This window comes from Oryx dammah, unplaced genomic scaffold (genome assembly GCF_014754425.2).
Source record: "Oryx dammah isolate SB20612 unplaced genomic scaffold, SCBI_Odam_1.1 HiC_scaffold_23, whole genome shotgun sequence".
In the NCBI taxonomy this organism is placed as follows: Eukaryota; Metazoa; Chordata; class Mammalia; order Artiodactyla; family Bovidae; genus Oryx; species Oryx dammah.
Genome location: NW_024070207.1, coordinates 49,922,594 through 49,943,061, shown reverse-complemented (window position 1 = coordinate 49,943,061; position 20,468 = coordinate 49,922,594). Strand labels below are relative to the sequence as shown.

General features: G+C 40.1%; 1 long non-coding RNA gene across 1 annotated transcript; it reads left to right on the top strand.

Annotated features, from left to right (window-relative positions):
* The first annotated feature begins 379 nt into the window (after positions 1 to 379).
* LOC120881759 lies at positions 380 to 19,799 on the top strand. The gene is made up of 3 exons (XR_005725332.1): positions 380 to 391; positions 4,330 to 4,333; positions 19,714 to 19,799. It is a non-coding gene; the product is annotated as an uncharacterized LOC120881759 (long non-coding RNA).
* The last annotated feature ends 669 nt before the right edge of the window (positions 19,800 to 20,468 follow it).

The window sequence follows — 20,468 nt, the reverse complement described above, 5'->3', positions numbered from 1 at the left end:
CCCCTCCAGTACTCTTGCCTGGAAAACCCCATGGACGGAGGAGCCTGGTAGGCTGCAGACCATGGGGTCGCTAAGAGTCAGAAACCACTGAGTGACTTCATTTTCACTTTTCACTTTCATGCATTGGAGAAGGAAATGGCAACCCACTCCAGTGTTCTTGCCTGGAGAATCCCAGGGATGGGGGAGCCTGATGGGCTACTGTCTATGGGGTCTTACAGAGTTGGACACGAGTGAAGTGACTTAGCAGTAGCAGCAGCAGCAGTGGAGGTGATGGAATTTCAGCTAAGCAATTCAATTTCAAACCCTAAAAGATGATGCTGTGAAACTGCTGCACTCAATACGCCAACAAATTTGGAAAACTCAGCAGTAGCTACAGGACTGGAAAAGGTCAGTTTTCATTCCAATCTCAAAGAAAGACAATATCAAAGAATGGTCAAAGTGAAGGTGAAAAGGACATCACTCAGTTGTTGCCGACTCTTTGGGACTCCATGGATTGTAGCCCACCAGGCTCCTCCATCCATGGAATTTTCCAGGCAAGAGTACTGGAGTGGGTTGCCATTTCCTTCTCCAAAGGATCTTCCCAACCCAGGGATCAAACCCAGGTCTCTTGCATTGAAGGCAGATTCTTTACCATCTGAGCCACCAAACTATCACACAGTTGCACTCATTTTACACACTAGCAAAGTAATGTTCAAAATTCTCCAAGCTAGGCTTCAACTAGCTTGTGAAATGAGAATGTCACATACTAGGCTTCAACTAGTATGTGAAATGAGAACTTCCAGATGTTCCAGTTGGATTTAGAAAAGGCAGAGGAACCAGAGATCAAATTGCCAACACCCACTGGATCATAGAATAAGCAAGAGAGTTCCAGAAAAGCATCTACTTCTGCTATATTGACTACACTAAAGCCTTTGTCTGTGTGGATCACAACAAACTGTGGAAAATTCTTCAAGAAATGGGAATACCAGAGCACCTTACCTTGGGATTCCCTGGTGGTTCAAAGACTAAAGAGTCTGCCTGCAATCTGGGAGACCTGAGTTCAATCCCTGGGTAGGGAAGACCCCTTGGAGAAGAAAATGGCACCCATTCCAGTATTCTTGCCTGGAAAATCCCATGGATGGAGGAGGAGCCTGGCAAGCTACAGTCCATAGGGTTGCAAAGACTTGGACATGACTGAGGACTTCACTTTCACTTTTACTTGCCTCTCAAGAAGTCTGTATGCAGGTCAAGAAGCAACAATTAGAACTGGACAGAGAACAATGGACTGGTTCCAAATTGGGAAAGGATTATGTCAAGGCTGTATACTGTCAGCCTGCTTATTTAACTTATATGCAGAGTACATCAGGCAAAATATCAGGCTGGATGAAGCACAAGCCAGAATCATGATTGCCGGGAGAAATATCAATAACCTCAGGTATGCACATGACATCACCCTAAAGGCAGAAAGTGAAGAGGAACTAAAGAGCCTCTTGATAAAGGTGAAATAAGAGATGAAAAAGCTGGCTTAAAACTCAACATCCAAAAAAAAAAAAAAAGAAAAAATATCATGGCTTCTGGTCCCATCACTTTATGGCAAATAGATGGGGAAATGATGGAAACCATGACAGACTTTCTTTTCTTGGGCTCTGAAATCACTGCAGATGGTGACTGTCACCATGAAATTAAAAGACATTTGCTCCTTGGAAGAAAAGCTATGAACAACCTAGAGAGCATATTAAAAAGCAGAGATTTTGCCAATAAATGTCTATATATTCAAAGCTATAGTTTTTCCAGTAGTCATGTATGGATGTGAGAGTTGGACCATAAAGAAAGCTGATTGCTAAAAAACTGATGCTTTTGAACTGTGGTGTTGGAGAAGACACTTAAGAGTCTCTTGGACTGCAAGGAGATCAAACCAGTCAATCCTAAAGGAAATCAGTCCTGAATATTCATTGGAAGGACTGATGCTGAAACTGAAGCTCCAATACTTTGGCCACCATATGTGAAGAGCCAGCTTATCTGAAAAGCCCCAAATGTTGGGAAAGATTGAAGTCAGGAGTTGAAGGCGATGACAGAGAACGAAATGGTTGGATGGTGTCACCAACTCAATGGGCCTGAGGTTGAGCAAGCTCCAGGAGGTGATGAAGTACAGGAAGTCTGGCATGCTGCAGTCCATGGGGTCACAGAGTCGGACATGACCGAGCAATAACAACATACCAAGCTCTGGTATCTATGGAAGGAGGAAAGACTTTTTTCTTTTTTACCATTGTATCTAGCACAGTACTTAGTCCACAAGAAATTATTAATAACCATTTGCTGAATGAGAAGAAATGAATTATTCCTCTATATGCCAAGAATCACTCTGGGTACTGTGCCTGTTACCTGATTTAGATACTAATGTCCAGATTTTGACTTCAGGATGTGGGGGACAGTTTTGGAGGATCTACTTAGTATTGCTGTCTGTGATACCTCTTAACAAGCCAAGTATACTATGTGGATGTCACTCCAATTAACAATTATGTTAACTTCAATCAAACTTGAGAACTGGACTAATGAACACTGGGTGGTTTCTGGAGAACCAGCAGACCCATTGTAATCAAGACATTAGCCAGTACTTCATTTATTGGGTTATGGGAAAACCCAAATGAATTCTTTGGCCAACCCAATATTACCTGGCTCAGAAATCCCTACTCTAGCAAGGAGACTATGATGATATCTCAGGTTACCAGATATTAATGTCTTCTCAGAATGTGTGCCCATGGGAATTCCCTGATTGTTCAGTAGTTAGGACTCCATACTTTCACTGCCAAGGGACTGGGTTCAAACATTGGTCAGGGAACTAAAATCCCATAAGCCATGCAGCATGGCCGAATAAAACCCAAACCAAACCAAAACCAAACTAGAATATATGCCTGATATTCCACAAAATGTTGGGTATTCCCTTTTCCTCAGTGTAAATTCATCCAAGTAAAAATGGCCATAGGTCCACTTAGGCAAGGCCTGGAAAAATCATTACAGTATATATGGCCATTGTGTGGCATGGTCATTACTCCTAGAGATCCTTGAAGTCTTCAGTTAATTGGTTATACATCTGAAATTGGCTCAGATTCAGGCACTGAGCAAGGGATCATGAATTTTTATTAGATCAATGATAACCAGCCTCCTGTTCCTCCATTCTTGCCATTTTTTTCTAGTTGTAGATATTAAGCAATACCCTTTTGTCTACCTTCTGTTTTGTTGTTATTAATAGTTCCAATATGCTCTATTAATCTCTACAGATTCTTTAGGTCAAGCCCCTTGTTTGCTTTTCCAAACTTGGTGGTCATTGTAGTAATTTTATGATCATGGCTTCTGGCAATTAAGCACTATCACCTGGCCTCTATTATTTGGGAGCCTCATCATTCCCTTAAATACTAAAAAAACTCATTTCTGTGATCACTTCTATAACATAAGCCCTGGTCTGCAGAAGTGAGTCAACACTTGTGTTCTTTCATGAACACACAAAAATGTGTCATCTGGGCCCTTTTGTGAAAAATCTCCATCTAGAAAATCTTTTAGCATCATGTATCATATCTGTTCAAGCATGCTCATGTCCCTAAGATTTTTTTTATTCCTTTATTGTCATCTCCCAGAGACACTTGGAAATTTCTATTTCACTCTATGTGTGCCATTACTTTCTCCTGGTCTCTAAAGAGCCATCCTAACAGCAATTTTTGTCCATCCATTGAAGTCCTCAGAAAAGTGTTAAATTCCTTGTTTTTGGGAAAAAAAAAAGCCCCCATGCTCCATGTCAATGAATTCTTATCTGGTATTCTGATCTGAACCGGTTGATCAAGTACTTCCCAAGTCCAATCAGCTCCTGCCAGTACACACTAGCTAATTCTTAAAGCTCTTTTGAGTGATAAACTCTTTCCTCCATTATCAAGCCCCAAACTTCCCTAGCTATATCTTGCTGGGACTTAGTCCTAATTATTGGTCTGGCAATGAAAAAAAGTAGGTGGTGGCTGTTCCTAAGGGGATCACCTCTTGCTGCATGAACAAGGTCTCTATAGAATCCTCTGTAGAGAAGGGAGGAGGTTGCTTTTTCATATTAGTGAGTGCTGGGAGACCTCTACAAGCTCTGATGTTTTAGGGGTGTCTTCAGAGACAAAATTCTAAGGGGCAGACACTTAGACAAACATCCTCCTTTCATATTTTAGGGGCCAAGGTCCTGACCTTAACATAACAAACTAACCCTGAATAAGCATAAAAATGTCTCTGGAACTCTGGAACTTCAGCTATCAAATCTTGAGTCTGTCTTCAACTGTTTGCTCTTCCAATGCAGGAAAAGACCTCTTTGTAAGCTATCAGCAAGGTTCTCTGGCTCATAATCTTAGATCATAACTATTTCTTAACTACCCTCAGTAAATCCTTCTTCAAGGTGGTAAATAACTAAAATATTCCCTGCCATATCAGTAAACAAAGGATGTCACAGTCATCAACAATTTCAAGCCCACAAACAGTGAGCTGATGAGCCCTGAAGGGATTTAAGGAGGAAAAGAACACCTGCCACCTAGCAGTCAGCTCCTGCAGCCACCCCACAAGGTGTACATGGAAGAAATTCAGGATGAGAAAGCAAAGGACTTTGGCCCCAGATAGCTGAGGTGCATATCCAAGGAGTGATTTCAGTGAGCCCAGACTCTTGCATCTTCCCATATATGGAAAAGAGCTAAAGTCCTTAACTTGAGATGTCTGATTTTCTTTTATTATTAACAATAATCATTTGATGTTCTAACTACCTGGTCTTTCATTGCAGAAATTCCTATATATCCTGGCTTCCCCCCTTGCCTAATCAGAACAGTTTATCAGCATTATCTGAGATGCTGTGTCCCCGGCTTAAGTCATCAGTTTTGTCCACCAAATAAAATATAACTGTCAACTTTTAGGTTGTGCTTTTTTTTTTTTTCAGTCAACATTGGTGTGCATGCATGCATGCTAAGTCACTTTAGTCATGTCAGGCTCTTTGTGATCCTATGGACTGTAGCCTGCCAGGCTCCTCTGTCCATGGGATTCTCCAGGCAAGAATACTAGAGTGGGTTGCCATGCTTTCCTCCAGGGGATCTTCCTGACCCAGGGATGGAACCTGTGTGCCCTGTGCCTATGAAATTAAAAGATGCTTACTCCTTAGAAGAAAATTTATGACCAACTTAGACAGCTTATTAAAAAGCAGAGACATTACTTTGCCAACAAAGGTCCATCTAGTCAAAGCTATGGTTTTCCCAGTAGTTGTGTATGGATGTGATAGTTGGACTATAAAGAAAGCTGAGCACTGAAGAATTGATGCTTTTGAACTGTGGTGTTGGAGAATACTCTTAAAAGTCCCTTGGACTGAAAGAAGATCCAATCAGTCCATCCTAAAGGAAATCAGGCCTGATTATTCATTGGAAGGACTGATGCTGAAGCTGAAGTTCCAATACTTTGACCACTTGATGCAAAGAACAGACTTATTTGAAAAGACCCTGATTCTGGGAAAGATTGAAGGAGAAGGAGAAGGGGACAACTGAGGATAAGATGGTTGGATGGCATCATTGACTCAATAGACATGAGTTTGAGGAAACTCCAGGAGTTGGTGATGGACAGGGAAGCCTAGTGTGCTGCAGTCCATGGGGTTGCAAAGAGTCAGACACAACTGAGTAACTGAACTGAACTGAGCATCACCTAGGAAGCCCCCATTGGTGCCAGTATGATTCAATGATGCATAATCAATTCTACTGTTCTTTCAGACATTGCATCCTTCCCCACCACACACACACCCCTACCAAATCTTTCAAATGCCTGAAACTTCTCTCTAGCTAGTGCATTCCTCTCACTAGTACATTCCCTGATATAATCACTGATGAAATCTCCAGTAACTGGGCCGTCCATGTCGTGCTCACGCTTGTCCTTACCTCATGTTTCACTCAGGAAGGCACTGAGCTTGCCAGCCAGGCAATGAGTGATCCAGGCTCTAAACCCATCTTACCATTTTTTATTTCTCAGACCACTCCTGCCCTCTGCCCCATGTCAATCTGGATCCTTTGAGAAGTAGATGTAGAGGTAAGATTAAAAACATGAAAGAGATATATTGATTAAGGGGGAAGGGGTAGAATAAACAGGGAAAGAGTTTAGACTGATGACAACACAGTACTGAGAAATTCTCAACCTGATCAGTGAAGGGGCTCAAGGCAAAGGTTGTTCATTACTGGAGGCCCACATCAGACAAAGATGCTCTGGCTCTGGGACCACTGTTGCTATCAGAGCTTAACTGGAGGAGTCCCTGGGGGAAGTATAGCCTGGAACAAAGTACCATAGTGAATCCAAAGACAAAGCAGATACAGGCTGTCAGGCTACTTTGAGCCCTGCAGCATACTCTCTTGAAGGGATATTTGAGCAACACACCCATGTGACAGCCACACCTGGAACATGCTCTGTACTGTTTCCCAGGAAGATTCCTCAGTTCAGTTCAGTTCAGTTCAGTTCAGTTCAGTCTCTCAGTAGTGTCCGACTCTTTGCAACTCCATGAATCGCAGCACGCCAGGCCTCCCTGTTCATCACCACTCCCGGAGTTCACTCAGACTCACGTCCATCAAGTCCGTGATGCCATCCAGCCATCTCATCCTTGGTTGTCCCCTTCTCCTCCTGCCCTCAATCCCTCCCAGGATCAGTCTTTTCCAATGAGTCAACTCTTCTCATGAGGTGGCCAAAGTACTGGAGTTTCAGCTTTAGCATCATTCCTTCCAAAGAAATCCCAAGGTTGATCTCCTTCAGAATGGACTGGTTGGATATCCTTGCAGTCCAAGGGACTCTCAAGAGTTTTCTACAACATCACAGTTCAAAAGCATCAATTCCTCGGTGCTCAGCCTTCTTCACAGTCCAGCTGTTATCTCATATGCTAGTAAAGTAATGCTCAAAATTCTCCAAGCCAGGCTTCAGCAACACGTGAACCGTGAACTCCCTGATGTTCAAGCTGCTTTTAGAAAAGGCAGAGGAACCAGAGATCAAATTGCCAACATCCACTGGATCATGGAAAAAGGAAGAGAGTTCCAGGAAGACATCTCTTTCTGCTTTATTGACTATGCCAAAGCCTTTGACTGTGTGGATCACAATAAACTGTGGAAAATTCTGAAAGAGATGGAAATACCAGACCACCTGACCTGCCTCTTGAGAAATCTGTATGCAGGTCAGGAAGCAACAGTTAGAACTGGACATGGAACAACAGACTGGTTGCAAATAGGAAAAGGAGTACGTCAAGGCTGTATATTGTCACCCTGCTTATTTAACTTCTATGCAGAGTACATCATGAGAAACGCTGGACTGGAAGAAACACAAGCTGGAATCAAGATTGCCGGCAGAAATATCAATAATCTCAGATATGCAGGTGACATCACCCTTATGGCAGAAAGTGAAGAAAAGCTAGAAAGCCTCTTGATGAAAGTGAAAGAGGAGAGCAAAAAAGTTGGCTTAAAGCTCAACATTCCAAAAACGAAGATCATAGCATCCGGTCCCATCACTTCATGGGAAATAGATGGGGAAACAATAGAAACAGTGTCAGACTTTATTTTTGGGGGCTCCAAAATCACTGCAGATGGTGATTGCAGCCATGAAATTAAAAGATGCTTACTCCTTGGAAGAAAAGTTATGACCAACCTAGATAGTATATTCAAAAGCACAGACGTTACTCTGCCGACTAAGGTCCATCTAGTCAAGGCTATGGTTTTTCCTATGGTCATGTATGGTCCTGCAGCCTCATAAATGGATCTATTTTAAGGTTCTTCTCCAAGCAGAAAAGTCTCCTCCTTTAGAATGAGGCTTTAAAATGTTACTCTTGAAGAGAAAAATCGGTTACCACATAAACCGCAGCTCAGAGGATTCAGGTGAAATAGCAGAAAACTCAGAGAAGGCAATGGCACCCCACTCCAGTACTCTTTCCTGGTAAATCCCGTGGATGGAGGAGCCTGGTAGGCTGCAGTCCATGGGGTCGCTAAGATTAGGACATGACTGAGCGACTTCACTTTCACTTTTCACTTTCATGCATTGGAGAAGGAAATGGCAACCCACTCCAGTGTTCTTCCCTGGAGAATACCAGGGATGGGGGAGCCTGGTGGGCTGCTGTCTCTGCGGTCGCACAGAGTCGGATATGACTGAAGCGACTTAGCAGCAGCAGCAGCAGCAGCAGCAGCAGCAGCAAACTGCTGAGTCATCCTTGAGGTCCCGGGCTAAGGCCAGGAATGCTGTCATTGCTAAGAAGGCTGAAGTAAGCAATGGCCATCCTAGGGAAAATCAGCCCACATCACAAGGAGCAAGACTAATTTAGAAAGCCAAACACAAGATACAGACCATATCAGGATTATCCTCTTAGCAATAAAGCTCTGAAAATGGTCACATGAACTCCCTCCAGAGTGATGAGACACTGACCCCCCAAAATGCCCAGCCTGCACACTTGCAGGATACTGGGTGACCATCACTGGCTAGGGCTCAGGGCTCAGGGATATAGACATAAAGCAATGACTGAATTTACTTTTTCATAGTGGTCACTTTTTTGCAACCTTACCCATGTCTAAGTCCATAGCCTCTGTCAATGAGTTATAGCCACCCACAAGCCCCCACAGAGTGCTTGACCAATCATGGAGCGTCCTTCTAAGGTCTTTGATTCTACACTCAGAAAACACCTACCAAACACAAAGTATTTGCTCCACAGTGTGCCAGGCACTGGGGATACACAGCATTGCCCTCGAGGAGATCAATGGAATTAGCAGTTGGCAGACTGCTTCTCGTTGGAAAAGACCACAGTTGATGGGGTTGCAAAGAGTTGGACACGACTGAATGACAGAAGAACAAGACTGGTTCTAGCCTAATGTGTTGGTGTGGCTAGCTCTCACAATTCCTCAAAATTATATTGCTAGAGGTAATATTTTCTGTTTGGTTTTTGTGATGATCAAATGAGACATGAAAATATCTGGAAACTAGAAAGTTCTTTACACATATGAGGAGTAAATAGTATTTATATGATAACTATTTTTTGATGGCTTTCGGCTTCTTTCACCAGCTCTATGCTCCAGAACTCTACAGCATAACTGGTCAAGCTATTCTTTTTAATTTTTTTAATTTAATTTTTTGTTTTATTTTTATGCCACACAATATGTAGGTTATTAATTCCCCAACCAGAGATCAAACCTGTAACCCCTGTAGTGGAAGCACAGTCTCAACCACTCGACCACCAGAGAAGTCCTGGTCAAACTATTTCAGAGGTTCTACATGGGTAAAGTTTCTCTCATTAGTGAAAATGTTTTCATAAGATTGACCATTGCTGAATTATCAATTCTGTACATATTTTAGCCCTCTATTTTACTTTAAAACACTTTGGGGGATATAGACTATAATGTTTATATACTTTGACTAATTCAGATGAAAGGACAAATTGGAAACCTGAATGTTTTCTTTCCTCAACTGTTTGCTCTGAAAAAGTTAATTCTAATAAAACTCCATTAATAATACTCAAAATTAATAATTGGTTTCAATTTCTAGCTGTGAAATGTGAAGAAAATTAGTTTCAAAAATAAAATAGCAAATATATATTTAATTATTTAAATTTAATTAAATTATGAAGTATTTTATAATTTATTAAACTACTTTTCTTCACATTTCATGTCAAAAATGAACCAAAATATTTTTAGAATACAGTTTACATATACACATGTGTAGAACGTCATGAGAACAGTGTAGTCAGGGTACAGGAGGTTAAACCAAAGTCACAGTGAACTCTCTAGCCAGATTTGCAAGGAAGGGAGCTATCAATTTTTGAGGATGAGCCTAATCTAAGATTTGATAGGTTTAGAGGACAAAATGCTGAAATATGTAATTCACTGAGTTGAAATTTGGAGGGTTGCAATATTTACTGGCTTCACGTTTTCTTCTGGGAAATATTTGAGAAGGGAATAACCCTCCTAAGAACAAGAAATAAGTATAATATAATAAGAATCTACTGTATAGCACAGGGGACTCTACTAAATACTCTGTAATGGTATATATGGCAAAAATTTGAAAAACAGTGGATCTATGTATAATTGATTCACTTCACTGTACATCTGAAACTAACACAAAATTGTAAATCAACTATACTCTAATAAAAAATCTAAACTCCTGTTTAAACTTATATAGTAAAAATTCACAATCTGATGTAAAAATAAGAATGAAGTTTTATTATTTGATTCTTGTTTGCTTTCATTGAGTCCATATGATTAAATGAGGGGAAAGGCAAAAAAAAAAAAAAAAGGAAGTATAATATGGTAATAGAGAAATAGAGGTTTTTACTGTTAAAGAGTACCCTCATTCATGGATACATACTCACTTTGGCAAGATAGGTGTGAAACATTCTGTTAGATTGTGGGATTATTTAGCTCTCATTGTGCTTGCTAGAGGTCCCACTTCTAATTTATACAGTCAGTTATCTTTGTCACAGCATGAGGTCTTACAGCTGGGCAAGCCATTTTGGCAAAAAGTCTAAGGTACTGAGACTGAGGGGGGGCCAATGGGAATTAAGTTGGCTGGGGGCCTGGGTACCTCAAGGGCATCTCACACGAAATCAGTTAATTTTCAGTACTTATATAGATGTTAGTAACTTCCTGCCTCTATTTCTAAATGGGATAGGGAAATCTTGGCTGCCTGTGAACTTGTCATAGCAACAAAGAACGATTTCATTCATCTCACCCAGGAATAGCTTCTGGTGTGTATGTGTACAGTGATAGAAGCTCGTTCAAGTGAATATTGGTTTGGGAGCTTTGGGGATTATGAAAAGAGGGCACAGCTGTGATTCTTCAGTGGCTAGGTGAATGAAGGCAGCCATCTAAGAGGGGTGGAGGAGCCAGCTGGAATGGAAGCAGGAGCAGTAGTGGCAGGAAAGATAAAGCTTAAGACCCTGGGAACCAATACACACAAGCTTCCCTCTAGCTCTTTACTGTTAAGTAGATTTCCATTGGAGGCCATCCAGAAAAGATTCCAACCTCTTATGCAGCCCCTTACAGCAGAGAAAAAAACTAATAGTGGGGGTGGGGGAGACTGCGGGAAGTGTGGAAACACCAGACAAGGAGTCAAGAGAACAGAGGGAAATTCTGCTTCTCTTAGAGAGCTTTGGCCAATTCACTCCACCTCCCTTTGCTTTACTTTTCCTCATAGATTACAATAGTTAATAAGGTAGATTCTAAAGCCAGATTTTACCAGTTCAGAGACCAGCCTTGACATTTGTCAGCTGTGCATCCTGCAGCTAATAGTTAACACCTTTCTAAAATGAGGATATAATATTCATGCCTTGATTTAAACTCCCAAGTTGTTGCTAAGTCGCTTCAGTCACACCTGACTCTTTGCCCCGAGTTGTTAGGAGGATTCAATAAGTGACTATGAAGTAGTGAGTGCTACAGAATCATTTGCTGAATTATATAATACTGGGGACATTTGCCAGAGGAGATCATCTAGAACTTTCTATTCTCTCATCATGAGACAAAGCCATGAAATTCTGAAAAACAGAGCAGAAAAGAGCTGTCTGCATTGGAAGAGGGGAAGGATCAGGGTGAAACCCTTTTCAAGATAGTAGATGAAAGATACTTTGCAGGGCATTTTGGAAGAGATTGACGTATTTTACATTCTTTGCAATTCTCTGAAAGCCCAGACATGAAAACTGTGAGCACTTCTCAGCAATAATTATTAACAGCCACAATACAAAGATGCAACCATATTTCTGTGAGATGAAATACATGTATTACAGAGGAAGTTTTCCAGACACAAAAATTCTGCCTAAGTTATGCAATCAATCACCATGTGGAGTTCTATATTCACAATATGAGTTCAATTATTCAGTTTCTAACTTACTTGATTTGGGGCCATATATTTTAAGGTTTCTGGAACCTAAAGTTTAATATGACAGTTTCTCTTTTCTAAGTATCCAATATTAAGTCATCTTACAATTTTAAAATATTACAATTGATGGCACCTTGAAAGAGAGATACCACAGAATCTCTCATTCACCAACAGCTCTGTGCTGCAGAATTTCTATTTCTGACTGGTGCAACTTAAAGGACTGGGTCTCCCTTCACCTTATCAGCCTCTATTTATGTAGAAGCTTTACCCAAGATGAGGTGGGCCAAGTACTGTTGTTGTTTAGTCTCTAAGTCATGTCCATCTCTTTTGCAGCCACATGGACTTTAGCCCACCAGGCTCCTCTGTCCTTCGAATTCTCCAGGCAAGAATGCTGGAGTGGGTTGCCATTTCCTTCTCCAGAATATCTTCGTGACCCAGGGATCAAACCCATATCTCCTGCACTGGCAGGCAGCTTCTTTACCACTGAACCACCAGGGAAGCCCAGGCCAAGTGTACTTGGACCCAATAGCCCCAGCTACGTCTTGCTCATAGGGTGAAGTTTCCAAACCAGAATAGCAAGGTGAAATGACTAGGGGCTAACCATCACAGCTCAGTTCCCCCATTCAAAAACCAAGAGGACACTTCAGGAGAAGCAAGTCACTGTTCTTGCCCTCCCTCTCTCTGGTGCAGTGGTACAGAGGTTCTGCTCAGGTGGAGAAGCAGGACATAAAAGCAGAGATATCCATAGCTCTTTCTAAGCCAACTGACTTTATTTGGCATAGAATATAGGAAAGTTCATAGATAAGGGAATTAAGGAAAACAATGGAAGTCTAGGTGGTAACCAACAAATGAAACAATAGATCCCACCTAGAATTTTAAGGGAGAACAACAGAAAAAGAAACCAAGAATAGCCCTTCTGAAATCACAGAAAGGCTCAAAGATTGGAAACTCTGAGTGTTTCAATCATGAATTTGGCTGTCCCTAAATGGTAGGCCAAGTTTATGATGTTTTCCAGCTATATTGAGATGTAATTGACATACAGCATTGGGTGAGTTTAAGGTATACAATTTCATGATTTGGTATACATGTGTAGTGCAAAATGATTACCACAATAATGTTAGTTAACACATCCATTATCTTATGAAGTAACTATTGTTTGTATATCTAGTGAGAAAGTTTAAGATTTACTCAGCAGCTTTGAGTATACAGTACAGTATTGTTAACTGTAATCACCATACTGTACATGAGATCCCCAAACTTATTCATAACATAACAGAAAGTTTGTATCCTTTGAGCAATATATCTTCATTTCTCCTATCCCAGAGATCCTGACAACCACCAATCTACTGTTTCTATGAGTTCAGATTTTTAGATTCCACTCATAAATGAAATCATACAGTATTTATTTTTCTCTGTTAGGCTTATGTCACTTAGCATAACACTCTCAAGTTTTATTCATGTTATAGGAAATGTCAGGATTTCCTTCTTTTATGGCTGAAAATATTCCATTATATGTGTGTTCGTATACACACACAACATTTTCTTTATGCATCCATCTATCCATTGACAGATACTTAAGTAGTTTCCATTTCTTGGCTATTATTAACTCTGCAATGAACATAGGATTGAAGATAACCCTTAAGATAGCATTTTCTTTTCCTTCCAGTATACACCCAGAAGTGGGATTTCTGGATCATACAGTAGTTTTATCCTTAATTTTTTGAGGCTCCTCCATATTGCTTTATTTGTAGTAACTGTACAAATTTACATTCCCACCATTCACTTTTCTCCTCATCCTCAACAGCACTTATTGTTTCTTGGCTTTTTGATGATAGCCAATCTAACAGGTGTGAGGTGATATCTCATTGTGGTTTTGATTTATATTTCCCTGAGATTAGTGATGTTGGGCACCTTTTTTGATACACCTGCTAACCATCAGTATGTCTTGTTTGGGAAAACATCTATTCAAATCTTTAATCTTATTTTTAAATGGGCAAATCTTTGCCCATTTTAAAATCAGATTATTTGTCTCACTGTTATTGGATTGTATGGGTTCCTCATATAATTTGGACATTAACCCCTTCTCAGATATGTGGCTTGCAAATATTTTCTCCCATTCGGTAGGTTGCCCTTTCAATTTTTTTGATTGTTTCCTTTGCTGTGCAGAAGCTTTTTATAGTTTGATGTAATCCCACTTGTTGTTTACTGCTTTTATTGCTTGTAGTTTGGGTGTCATATCCAAAAAATCATTGCCATCGCCGATGCTAAGGAGCCTTTTCTTGTTTCCTTCCAGGAGTTTTATGGTTTCAGATCTTACATGTCTTTAATCCATTTGGAGTTAATTTTTGTATGTTGTGTAAGATATGAGTCCAATTTCATCCTTTTACATATAATTTCCCCGTTGAATGTTCTTGGGTTTCTTGTCAAATGTTAGTTGATGGTATATGTGTGGATTTACTTCTGTACTCTAAATTCTATTCCATTGGTCTGGGTGTCTGTTTTATGCCAGTACCATACTGGCTTTTTATTACTGTACCTTTGTAATGTAGTTTGAAAACAGGAAATGTAATGCCTTCAGCTGTATTTTTTCTACAATTATTTCTGGCTATTTGGGGACTTTGTGATTCATAAAATTTTTAGGATTGATGTATCTCTTTCTGTGGAAAATGTCATTGGAATTTTGATAGGGATTACATAGAATCTATAGATGTCTTTGGATAGACTGGATATTTTAATAATAATAATATTATTCTGATGTATGTACATAGGACATTTTTTCATTGACTTGCCTCTTCATCAATTTCTTTCATCAATGTGTTATAACTTGGGGTGTACAGACTTTTTAGCTCATTGTTTACATTTATTTTTAAGTATTTTATTGCTAGATGCTCTTATAAATATGATTTTTCTTAGTTCTCTTTCAGATAGTTGTTTGTGTAGAGAAATGAAACTGGCTTTTTTTTTTTTAATCTTTTGGCATGTGTCTGTTTCATGATAAGCACCATCAAATACTAGAAATACAAGGGAGCATCCTCAACTTGTTAAGACTAGTTATAAAAACACACAGCTTGCATATTTGTTTTATATGTGGGTAAAAGATAGCCTCTGTATATTTGCCTTTTTTCTTTAGTTTTTCATAGCAGGTTAGGAAGCCCACTGGTACCAAACTCAAATTTTTGCACATGCAGTTGCTTTAAATATAACTTTAAAAGGAAGATTTTTAGCTATTTAGAGCCTTTCTGCTTTTCATATTCTGCAAAACTGCACCCAATATCTGCTGGTCATAAGTAAAATAAACCCTGTGTCTATTAATATACCACAATGACTATTAGCCTTTGGAGTTCTCTGACACAGAATCCCATGCTACTGAACAACATCACCTAAACACATAAGCCCCCTCTCCAAGTACCCTCTTGAAAGGGAATCCTTTGCCCTCTCTTCTTCTGGATGGTGAATAAGCCCTCCTGTCTCCTGCTCTAAGGAATTTCCCCTCTCATGCAATTCTGTCTAAACTTTGCCCAATAAAACTTATCGAGCAATTCTGCCACCTCATTGTCACTTTTCTGTTCCTTTGATTAAGTCCCAAAATATGTGAACTCACCATATACTTGGGCTTCCCTGGTGGCTCAGACGGTAAAGCATCTGCCTGCAATGCGGGAGACCCGGGTTTGATTCCTGGGTTGGGAAGAGCCCCTGGAGAAGGAAATGGCAATCCACTTCAGCACTCTTGCCTGGAAAATCCCATGGATGGAGGAGCCTTATAGGCTACAGTCCATGGGGTCACAAAGAGTCGGACACGACTGAGCGACTTCACTTTCACTTTCACCATATACTTACTGGTAAAAGATTGAACACATTTTCCATAACATCAGGCCTAAGAAAAGGCAATACATCTTGCAACTTGTATTCATTTGCTTGGTCTCCCACAACAAAGTACCACGGACAGGGAAACTTAAACAACATAAACTGTGAGAAATCACAGTTCTGGAAAATAGAAGTCTGAGATCAAGGAAAAAGTTGTGTTGATTTTTCGGAGAGCCATGGGGGAAAGATCTGTTCCAGGCCTCTCTCCTTGGCTTGTGGATGGCCATCTTCTCTGTATCTTCACCTATTCCTCCCTCTGTGTCCAACTTCCCTCTTCTTGTAGGAACATCAGTCATATTGGATCAGAAAGAAAGAAAAGAAAGAAAGTGAAGTAGCTCAGTCATGTCCAACTCTTTGCAGCCCCATGGAGTGTAGCCTACCAGGCTTCTCCACCCATGGGATTTTTCCAGGCAAGAATACTAGAGTGGATTGCTATTTCTTTCTCCAGGAGATCTTCCCGACCCAGAGATTGAACCTGAATCTCCTGCATTGTAGGCAGACGCTTTACCATCTGAGCCACCAGGGAAGATATATTGGGTTAGGGTCCATCCTAATGACTTCATTTTAATTTAATTACCTCTGTGAAAAGCCTGTCTCCAAATATGGTTACATTCTGAGGTACTGAGGTTTAGAATTTCAACATATGAATTTAAAAGACACTTGATCCTTGAAAGAAAAGCTATGAATAACCTAGACAGCATATTAAAAATCAGAGACATCACTTTTCCAACAAAGTTCTGTATAGTCAAAGCTATGGTTTTTTCAGTAGTCATGTATGGATGTGAGAGTTGCACCATAATGAAGGCTGAAAGCTGAAAGAATTGATGCTTTGAAATTGTGGTGCTGGAGAAAACTTTTGAGTGTCCCTTGGACAGCAAGGAGACCAAACCAGTCAATCCTAAAGGAAATCAACCCTGAATATTCACTGGAAAAACATGCTGAAGCTGAAGCTCAAATACTTTGATCATCTGATGCAAAGAACAGACTCATTGGAAAAAAAACCCTGATGCTGGGAAAGATTGAAGGCAAGAGGAGAAGGGGGCGACAGAGGATGAGATGGTTAGACAACATCACTGACTCAGTGGATATGAATTTGGGCAAACTCCAATAGATAGTGAAGGACAGGGAAGCCTGGCGTGCTACAGCCCATAGAGTTGCAAGAGTTGGATGTGACTTAGTGACTGAACAACAACAATATTCATATGCCAGCCCTTCTACAAGGAACCCAGAACAGCTAAAACAAACTAAAAGGGTGAACAAAGAGTGCTCATACCTCCTAATTCAAAACTTACTACAAAATGACAGTACTCAAGCAAGAGAGTGTGACAGTGGCATAAGGATAAACATTTAGATCCATGGCATTGACTTGAGAGTCCAGAAACATATTGTTACATTTTTATGTATTTATGACAAGAGTTCCTAAACCACACCGTGGGAAAAGAGCAGTCTTAAAAAAAAAAAATAGGTGAGTTTACATAAAAATCAAAACTTTCATTTTCACTTGAAAAATTAGAAGTTATCACAGCACTGGATCTGCATTTCACAGCACTGGATCTGGATTTTTGCTCAAGGGGGAAAAAAAAAATGAGTAGATGTGACTCTCTTTAAACAATGTCTGATCTCTCCACTTGCCAGACTCACACTCCATTGTAAGTCATTCATTTGATCTGTCTGATTTCTCATCTGGGGAGTGGTTAAATACTGATGAGTGTCTTAAAATCTCTATACTATAATGTGTATCTAAGTAAGTTTCAATAGTATCAAGGTGTATTGTTACTTAGAAAACTTCCTAATACAGGAGCTAGAAAAGTTCTTGTTGATTGTGTATCTATCTAGGGCCTCTCTCAACTTACCTTTCTAATTGTATAGTAACTAGCCTGACTTCTGGTATTAAGTCAGATGACCTCCACTTTTGATCAAGTTGTACCTGATATCTGAAAATAAGGACTTCTAGTAACTGTACTGATCATTTTTCAAACTTGAAAAATTAAGGAAATATCTATATATTTATTGAGCCAAATTTTCATACATATTTCTTCAGTCGAGCAAACCTGTTCACCAATATAGACATAGCATTGCTGTAATAATTGCTGACATGACATTAAAGCAAATTGCACTAGTATTCACATGGGGACAATAATCCATCTCCTTTACATTAAGGACAATTTTTTTTTTTTAGTCAGACAGAATAGCATTACACACTTCAGTAGAATAGAAATTAAAGTGATTTGCACTATATTGTGTGCCAGTTTTTAAAAATGCAATAAGATGACTTTAATAATTAATTACACAACAGGAACTAATTGCCTGTCAGAGGGTGATATGTAGTGGGAGTACTACAAGTGAACAAAGTGAATACTATATTACTATCATAAACATTCACTCAATACTCCTACACTGAAACACAAACACACACAATCATGAAAGGAAGGAAGGAATGTAAAAATATTTTCAATTGCAAACATGCAGATAGTGACTTAAAAAGTAAATATATATATACATATATATATATATATTTAGATAACAGTAACAACTATATTACCTAGAAAAGATAATTCAAAACCTGTTTCTTATTACCATCCAAACAATATAATTAACCATTAAATATACTACTTATATTTCACACTGTAAATTTATTTTCTATGTTACTAACTGCATGTTCCTACATATAACAAAACTACCAGTATTAGAAACTGACAATGGGTTTTCCCTTAATTTCTCTCAAAATAAGCTTAGACAACATGAATATAATAATTCCTGGGAAAAGTGCACTGCTTCTGTGGAAGTATATGTGCATATACAAATTTTTTTGAAGTATGTTTTAAAAAGCAGAAGTCACTATATAATATTATTTCTTAAACTTATCATGCAATATCTTTTGCTTCCCAGAGAATTATAGCTATTGACATTCAACCAAGATGAATACACTAACAAGTTGTTTATCTTGATCAAAAGTCACAATAATGTAAAACAAAAGTTCTACAAAATATAAAATCAATGTTCCTAGAAATTATTTTAGACATTGGAATGCAATGAGTTTATGAAAGAAACAAAACAAACAACAATGGAGACAAAGGTCAACAACAACAACAAATAGACTGTTTCAAAGACCATTTACTTGAGGCGGTCCTGAGATGGCAGAGGAATAGGATGGGGAGACCACTTTCTCCCTCAAAAATTCATCAAAAGAACATTTCAATGCTGAGTAAATTCCACAAAATAACTTCTGAATGCTGGCAGAGGACATCAGGCACCCAGCAAAGCAGATCTTTGGCTTCAAAAACAGGTGGAAAAAATATAATAAGACAAAAAAAGAGACAAAGGAGGTAGGGAAGGAGCTCTGTCCCGGGAAGGGAATCCCGTCCCGGGAAGAGACTCTTAAAAAGAGAGGTTTCCAAACACCAGGAAACATTCTCTCAGCTGAGTCGGTGGTGAGCTTTGGAAACACAGAGGGCAACATAACAGGAAGGAAAAATAAATAAATAATTAAAACCAACAGATTACGAGCCCAACAGTAACTCCCACTGCGGAAAAGCTGTGCAGACGCCTGCATCCACCACTAGCAAGTGGGGGCTGGGCAGGGAGGAACGGGAGGCGCAGCCGGCAGTGCTTTATAAGAATTGGGAGGTGCAGGCTGCAGTGTTTTTTTGAGAATTGGGCTGGAACGCCCCGCGTGTGAACAGAGTGAACTAACTTGGGCTAGCAAACCAGACTGTGGGATAGCTACCACACAAAACGCTCGAACATAAGACACCACCAGGACCGTGAACAAAGGACGGATCGGAAATAGCCGGCTGCAGCCCATCCCCCTCCGGTGACATGCAGCCAGAGCCTTAAGGACTGGAAGGGGGCAATTGCAGCCCAAGAGAGACATTACCTACCAAAATGCAAGCAGATTTCTTTGTTAACTAAGACTTCTGGGGGTTCTGGACAGTCATCATCCGCCTGAGAAGGAATGCCAGCGGTACACCCAGAAAACTGAGCAGAAGGGAAAGGCCGTAGTCGCAGCGAGTGCGCTTGCCAAACTCCTGAGCCACTCGGACCTGGGAAGGGCACAAAACGCAGGCCCAACCAAATCTGTGCCTCTGAGGGCTTCCTGAGTGCCGAGCCTGAGCGGCTTAGACCGGGGAGATGCATGAAGCCTAGGGCCGGCCTCAGATGGTTCCCTGGCGGAGCTACATAGAGCCTGAGCGGTGTGTGCCACGAGCAGGGGCAAGCCCAGAGTGGATGAGACACTGCAAGCACACGCCAGTAATAACTGTTTGCAGCATCCCTCCTTTCCCACAGCGCAACTGAATAGTGAGCCTAGTGTGTCCACCACCACCCTCCCTGTGTCAAAACGGAAATCAGACACGGAAGAGACCAGCAAACAGAGGAAGTTAAACAGAGGGAACCGCCTTGGAAGTGACCCCACACAACCCACAACACCAGAGAAAGGGCCAGATATACCTTTACTACTTTTACAATCATTTTTTTTTTTTTTGAGTTGATGGGGTTGCATGATTGTTTTTTCTTCTTCTTTTTAACTTTCTTAAATTTTTAAGTACTCTTTCCCTAATTATCATTTTTAATAATTCTTGTGGCTTTTCTTTCTTTGTTTGTTTTTTGTTTTGTTTGTTTGCTTGTTTTTTTTTCTTTGCTTGTTTTTTCTTTCTTTTTTTCCTCTTCTTCTTCTTTTCTTTAATATTGTATTTTTGAAAATCCAATCTCTACTCCAGATTTTTAATCTTTGCTTTTTGGTATTTGTTGTCAATTTG